Source organism: Otolemur garnettii, unplaced genomic scaffold (assembly GCF_000181295.1).
Source record: "Otolemur garnettii isolate 467f Iridium unplaced genomic scaffold, OtoGar3 scaffold00099, whole genome shotgun sequence".
In the NCBI taxonomy this organism is placed as follows: Eukaryota; Metazoa; Chordata; class Mammalia; order Primates; family Galagidae; genus Otolemur; species Otolemur garnettii.
In genome coordinates, this window is record NW_003852494.1 from 2,723,944 (window position 1) to 2,731,946 (window position 8,003).

Consider the following 8,003-nt stretch of genomic DNA (forward strand, 5'->3'; position numbering starts at 1 on the left):
GTGTTTCCCTGAAAATAAGACCTACCCAAAAAATAAGCCCTAGCAGGATTTCTATGCATTTGTTAAATATAAGCCCTACCCCGATAATAAGACCTAGTGATGGCTGGCTATGCAGCGTGTCTGCATAGCCATACCATGCATTTCGGCGCAGAGCAGTAAGGAAGACTGGAATACCTCTTATCTGCCACAGCTTCTTTCTCTGAGCTGTTCACACTTGTGCGGGTGCGCTTGTAGTAACTGTGGTCACAGGCATTCTATTGCGCACATGCAAACAGCTAGGGGAAAGGAGTTCATGCATCACTAGCACCAGCCCCACCAACAAGGTCAGCTCTCCCTGTCAGGTTCCAAAAGAAGATGACTTTAACTGTATTTGAATAAATGTAGACTGTTGTATTACACTTAATGAAAATAAGATATCCCCTGAAAATAAGCCCTAGTGTGTCTTCTTGAGAAAAAATAAATATAAGATAGTGTCTTATTTTTGGGGAAACATAGTATTTAAACATAATCTAGAAAAATGTCATTAAAACTATGCCTCAGAAAGGAAATCTGTCATGAATATCTCAAGCTGTGTATCTCCTCAAGTGAGTAGCTCAGACCAAATTATTCCTAGGAGATAATTTCAAGAATTCTTAAAAGAACTAGACATATACTAGTTTAATCCAAACTTAATCAACAAATAGTATTGAGGGGTCAGGGGCAGTGGCTCACACCTGTAATCCTAGCACTTTAGAAGGTTGAGGTGGGTAGATCTCTTGAGCTCACAATTTCAAGACTAGCCTGAGCAAGACTTGAGACCCCTACCAGGTACAGTGGCTCAAGCCTGTAATCCTAGCATTCTGGGAGGCTGATGTGGGTGGATTGCCTGAGCTCACAGGTTCAAGACCAACCTGAGCAAAAGCGAGACCCTGTCTCTAAAAATAGCTGGGCGTTGTGGTGGCTGCCTATAGTCTCAGCTACTCGGGAGGCTAAAGCAAGGAGATCCCTTAAGTCCAAGAGTTTGAGGTTGCTGCAAGCTATGATGGTTATAGCACTCTCTAGCCAGTGGTGACAGAGTGAGACTCTGTCTCAAAAATAAATAAATACATACATACATACATAAGAAAAAATAGTGTTGAGGAAGACAGTTTAGAACAGCAGTTTGGAACTGATGCTTTTGTTTTTGTTTGAATCCCATCTCTTTGCATCATTAGAACTGGAAAGAAATGGTACAAACCCTTGAAGGGCAGGAACCACATATAATACTGTACATCTTCATATCCTTCCCAGCTTAACTATACCTAGCATGAAAGACACACTCAAATGTTCTCCGAATTAGGATTATGGAATTAATCAGAAACCTTTAACAGCTCTGTGCTTCTGCTCAGAAGGAGAGGTTGGTACTTAGAGATGGGGGTAGGGCAACCTACTCAAATAAAACAAACAAGGGGTAGATATACTGCAAGAGAAAATAAAAGAAAATATACTCTGGAAGGGAACAAGATGGCGGCTGAGTAACAGCTTTTTTGCAACTGGGGGTAGTTAAGAGTGGGAAGAGAAGAATCCAGGCATCGCTGGCTTGTGGGCTCTTGCTCAGAAACATCCCTTTGGGGACACAGGGAGACAACGAGAGACTCCCAGACCCCAGGAGAAAGACAAACACAGTGGAGAACTGGCCTTCCTCCACGAACTGCATTTGTTTGGTCTGAGGCCATGGCTGCCACAGCTGTAATTACAAAAGCGGCGAGATTGCAAATAGGGAAGGAAGGCCTTCCCTGTGGGCTGTTCTATTTTTTTGGACTTGGGCACTCAGTTGAACTACCATGGGGGAACTTGGGTGAGAGTACAGATGACTTTAAGTGTTGTCTAGGGCCCCAGACTGAGCTGCTGAGCCAGAATGGAGCTAATATAGTTCAGTTGTGGGCCTTACATGCAGCCATGTGGGAGAACTGCCCTGGAGACTCTGCCCTCAGGGTCACAGAGCAATACTTGGGCTAGGAGACCTTGGGCAAGTGGACTAGTGAGCAGTGCCAAAGGCCAGGACTGAAACGCTGGGAAAGAGCGGAGATTTCAGCGTTTGGCAGTAGCAGGACTGCCTTGCAGCCTCGGCCCTCAGGAGCACTGAGTGAGACCGGTTTTGGTGCACTGGATAAGTGGGCAGCCACTTTAGGAGAGATCCCAGTGACAAGTGTGTTCCTGAGAAAGCTTTTGCTTAGCTGAGGTTAACAGTTTAAAGTGTCTTTTAAGTGTGCTGAGGAGACATTTAAGGCTCTTAACATTGCGAGGTTTGAGAAATCAGCAAAGGCCTCCAGTCTCCATCTCACACAGCTATATCAGCATTGTGATTAACATCTCATACCCCAGAAGATCACGTATTGCCCAGATAATATTCAGCAAGATATATATATTGCTTTGGTTTTGGTTATTTATTTATTTCAACATTTTCCCTCTAAACTTTTTATTTCTTCATTTTTCTAGTTTAAATATAATTTTCCATTGTTGCTTACTTTAATAATAATAACTTCATTTTCCCTAATGTTTCTGCCCCTATTATTTAGGTTTTCCCCAAATTTTATTTTGTAAGGTTTTCTGTTTGTTTTGGTTTTATAGTATATTTGTCTTTCCTCTCTACCTGGTAGGGGTGGGGTACTGTGTCTGAACAGGCTGGCAAAGAGCTGCTGGCCTCAAGGAACCACCCAACCCTGCACCCCCATAGGTTGGGGATTTTTAAGGTTGGGTCAAAGTACCCTACTGTGCACCTTTATTACTCCTGTCTCCCTCTTTCTGTGCCTCTCTTCTTCTGGTCAATATTCCCTTTTACTCACCTCTTCTCCTTTCTTTTTTTCTTTTTTTTTTTTTTGAGACAGAGTCTCACTTTCTCACCCTCAGTAGAGTGCCGTGGCAGCATCACACTGCTCACAGCAACCTCCAGCTCTTGGGCTTGGGCAACTCTCTTGCCTTAGCTTCCCGAGTAAGTGGGACTATAGGCGCCCGCCACATTGCCCGGCTATTTTTTTGTTGTGGTTTGGTCAGGGCCAGGTTTGAACTCCCTCGGTATATGGGGCTGGTGCCCTACTCTCAGATATGCAAACATTGAGGAAATTTGCCCCAATAAGACCAGCTTCACAGGAAATACTTCAACCTGTTCTACACACTGACCATCCCAATGGATCACCAGCAAAGTAAGCACCCAGAAATTAAAAGACAGAACCTAGCTTTCACAATGATGCAAAAGACAAAACTAAGCAATGGACTGTCACAAAATAAGATGAATAGAATGCTACCACACTTATCAATTATCTCAATAAATGTTAATGGCTTGAATTCCCCACTGAAGAGGCACAGATTGGCTGACGGGATTAAAAAGCACAAGCCATCCGTTTTTTGCTGTTTGCCGGAAACATATCTAGCCTCAAAAGACAAATTAAAACTCAGAGTTGGGCGGCACCTATGGCTCAGTGAGTAGGGCGCTGGCCCCATATACCAAGGGTGGTGGGTTCAAACCCGGCCCTGGCCAAACTGCAACAAAAAAATAGCCAGGCATTATGGCGGGCGCCTGTAGTTCCAGCTACTTCGGAGGCTGTGGCAAGACAATCGCCTAAGCCCAAGAGCTGGAGGTTGCTGTGAGCTGTGATGCCATAGCACTCTACTGAGGGTGACAAAGTGAGACTCTGTCTCTTAAAAAAAAAAACAAACAACTAAGAGGTAAGGGTTAGAAGACAATTTTTCAGGCAAACGGAATTCAGGAGAAAAGAGGGGTTGCAATCTTATTTTTAGACACATGGGATTTAAAGCAACTAAAGTCTAAAAAGACAAAGATGGTCACTTCATATTGGGAAAATACAACAAGAAGACACTTCAATTCTAAATATTTATGCACCCAACTTAAATGCTCCCAAATTCTTGAAACAGACCTTAATTAGTCTGAGCAATATGATATCCAATAACACCATAATAGCAGAGGACTTTAACACTCCTCTTACAAAGCTGAACAGATCCTCTAAACAGAAATTAAACAAAGATATAAGGGACTTAAATGAGACCCTAAAACAACTGTGCTTGACAAACATATATAGAACACTGCATCCCAAAGCTAAAGAATACATATTCATCTCATCACCCCATGGAACATTCTCCAAAATTGATCATATCCTAGGACATAAAACAACCTCAACAGAATCAAAAGAATTGAAATTTTACCTTGTATCTTCTCAGACCACAAGGCACTAAAGGTGGAACTCAACTCCAACAAAAAACGTTCAACCTCATACAAAGGTGTGGAAATTAAACAACCTTATGCTGAATGACAGTTGGGCACAGGAAGAAATAACACAGGAAATCATTAACTTCTTTGAGTATAACAACAATGAAGACACAAGCTACCAAAACCTGTGGGATACTGCAAAAGCAGTCCCGAGAGGAAAATTTATCACTTTGGATGCCTACATTCGAAAACAGAAAAAGAGCACATCAACAAACTCACAAGCCATCTAATGGAATTGGAAAAAGAAGAACAATCTAAGCCTAAACCCAGCAGAAGAAAAGAAATATCCAAAATTAAATCAGAAATTAATGAAAATGAAAACAAAAGAATCATTCAGAAAATTAAAGAAACAAGGAATTGGTTTTTTGAAAAAATAAACAAAGTAGATAAACCTTTGGCCAGACTAACTAGAAATAGAAAAGTAAAATCTCTAGTAACCTCAATTGGAAATGATAAAGGGGAAGTAACAGCTGATGCCACCGAGACACAAGAGATTATCTCTGAATACTACCAGAAACTCTATGCCCAGAAATTTGACAATGTAAAGGAAATGGATCAATATTTGGAATCACACCCTCTCCCCAGACTTAGCCAGGAAGAAATAGAGCTCCTGTACAGACCAATTTCAAGCACTGAGATCAAAGAAGCAATTAAAAATCTCCCAACAAAAAAATGCCCTGGTCCGGATGGCTTCACACCAGAATTCTATCAAACTTTTCAGGAAGAGCTTATTCCCATACTTTCAGAAATTATTCCAAAAAATTGAGGAGGAAGGAATCTTCCCCAACATATTCTACAAAGCAAACTTCACCCTGATACCAAAACCAGGAAAAGACCCAACTAAAAAGGAGAACTTCAGACCAATTTCACTAATGACTATAGATGCAAAAATTCTCAACAAAATCTTAGCCAATAGATTATAGCTTATCATCAAAAAAGTCATACATCATGATCAAGTAAGTTTCATCCCAGGGATGCAAGGCTGGTTTAACATCCCAAGTCCATAAACGTTATTCACACTATCAACAGAGGCAAAAACAAAGACCACATGATCCTCTCAATAGATGCAGAAAACGCATTCGATAAAATCCAGCATACTTTTCTAATTAGAACACTGAAGAGTATAGGCATACATAGCACATTTCTTAAACTGATTGAAGCTATTTAGATGAACCCAAAGCTAATATTTTATTGACTGGAGTAAAACTGAAAGCTTTTCCACTTAGAACTAGAACCAGACAAGGTTGTCCTCTGTCACCATTACTATTCAACATAGTGCTGCAAGTTCTAGCCAATACAATTAGGCAAGAGAAGGAAATAAAGGGCATCGAAATGGGAGCAGAGGAGGTCAAACTCTCCCTCTTTGCCGACGATATGATCTTATAGTTAGAGAACCCTAAGACTCAACCACAAGACTCCTGGAAGTCATCAAAAAGTACAGTAATGTCTCAGGATCTAAAATCAATGTCCACAAGTCAGTAGCCTTTGCATACGCCAATAACAGCCAAGATGAGAAGCTAATTAAGGACACAATTCCTTTCACCATAGCTTCAAAGAAAATGTAATACCTAGGAATATACCTAACAAAAGGGTGAAGGACCTCTATAAAGAAAACTATGAAACCCTAAGAAAGGAAATAGCAGAAGATATTAACAAATGGAATATTATATCATGCTCATGGCTGGGAGGAATCAACATTGTTAAAATGTCTATACTTCCCAAAGCAATCTACCCATTTGATACCATGCCTATTAAAATACCAACATCGTACTTTAAAGACTTGGAAAAAATGATTCTTCATTTTGTATGGAACCAAAAAACTCCGTATATCTAAGTCAGTTCTTAGTAATAAAAACAAAGCCAGGGACATGAGCATACCAGATTTTAGGCTGTACAACAAGGCCATAGTGATTAAGACAGCATAGTAGTGGCACAAAAATAAAGACAAAGACATTTGGAATCGAATAGAAAACCAGGAAATGAAACTAACATCTTACAACCATCTAATCTTTGATAAACCAAACAAGAACATACACTGGAGGAAAGACTCCCTATTCAAAAAATGGTGCTGGGAGAACCGGATATCCACCCGCACCTTTCTCCACTCACAAAAATTGATTCAAGATGGATAAAGAACTTAAATTTAAGGCATGAAACGATAAAAATCCTCAAAGAAAGCTTAGGAAAAACACTGGAATACTATTCAGCCATCAAAAAAGATGGAGACTTTATCAGTGGTTCTCAACCTTCCTAATGCCTCCTAATGCCGCGACCCTTTCATATTGTTCCTCATGTTGTGGTGACCCCCAACCATAAAATTATTTTCATTGTTACTTCATAACTATAATTTTGCTACTGTTATGAATCCTAATATAAACATTCGATATGCAGGATGTATTTTCATTGTTACAAAGGGGTCACCACCCATAGGTCGAGAACCACTGCTTTACATCTTTTGTATTAACCCGGACAGAAGTGGAACACATTGTTCTTAGTAAAGCACCACAAGAACAGAGAAGCATGAATTTTGATATGAGGACAATTAATGACCTAGTACACAGTGGGGGGGTGGGGGAAGGGGAGAGTAGAGAGAGAGAAAAGGAAGGAGGTGGGGAAAGGAAGAGCAGGCAGCGCTTGTGGCTCAAACAGTAGGGTGCCCACCCCATATATGGGGGTGTATGTGAAGGGAATGGAAGGGAGGGGGGGGGGGAAGCAGGTTCAAGCCCAGTCCAAGCCAAAACTGCAAACAATAACAACAAAAAAAAAAAGTAGAGAGAGGGAAGGAGGGAGGAGGGTGAGGTCTCAGTGTGTGACACACCATTTAGGGGCAATACACAACTGCAAGAGGGACTTTACCTAACAAATGCAATCAGTGTAACCTGGTTTCTTATACCTTCAATGAATCCCCAACAATAAAAAAAAAAAAAAAATGTTCGACAGCACCTATGTCTCAGTGAGTAGGGCGCCAGTCCCATATACCAAGGATGGCGGGTTCGAATCCAGCCCCAGCCAAACTGCAACAAAAAATAGCTGGGCGTTGTGATAGGTGCCTATAGTCCCAGCTACTTGAGAGGCTGAGGCAAGAGAATCTCCTAAGCCCAAGAGCTGGAGGTTGCTATAAGCTGTGACACCATAGCACTCTACCAAAGGTGATAAAGTGAAAAAAAAAATTGTTCACCAAATTAATTGGGTTTAAGAGTTTTAGGTTCACACAGCTGACACAATGCAGTTATAGACTAGAGCACCAAATGAAATCTATTTTATTATTTTTTTTATTTTTAGAGACAGAGTCTTACTTTGTCACCCTCAGTAGAGTGCTGTAGCATCACAGCTCACAGCAACCTCCAACTCCTGGGCTTAGGCAATTCTCTTGCCTCAGCCTCCCAAGTAGCTGGGACTAAAGGCGCCTGCCACAATGCCTGGCTATTTTTTGTTGCAGTTTGGCCAGGGCTGGGTTCAAACCCACTACCCTCAGTATACAGGGCCGGCGCCCTACACACTGAGCCAGAGGTGCCATCCGTGAAACTTATTTTAAACAATAGTTTAAAATGCCAGATAAAGACGTATCTCTAGGCTCGGCACCTGTGGCTCAAGTGGCTAAGGCACCAGCCACATACACCTAAGGTGGCGGGTTCAAATCCAACCTGGGCCAGCCAAAACAACAATGACGGCTGCAACCAAAAAAACAGCCAGGTGTTGTGGCGGGCACCTGTGGTCCCAGCTACTTGGGAGGCTGAGGCAGGAGACTCGCTTGAGCCCA

At 41.6% G+C, this 8,003-nt stretch overlaps 1 protein-coding gene across 1 annotated transcript in view; it reads right to left on the reverse strand.

The window, feature by feature from the left end:
- CLIP1 (CAP-Gly domain containing linker protein 1) overlaps positions 1–8,003 on the reverse strand; it is a 107,343-nt gene that overhangs the window by 45,152 nt on the left and 54,188 nt on the right. The window lies entirely within an intron of this gene.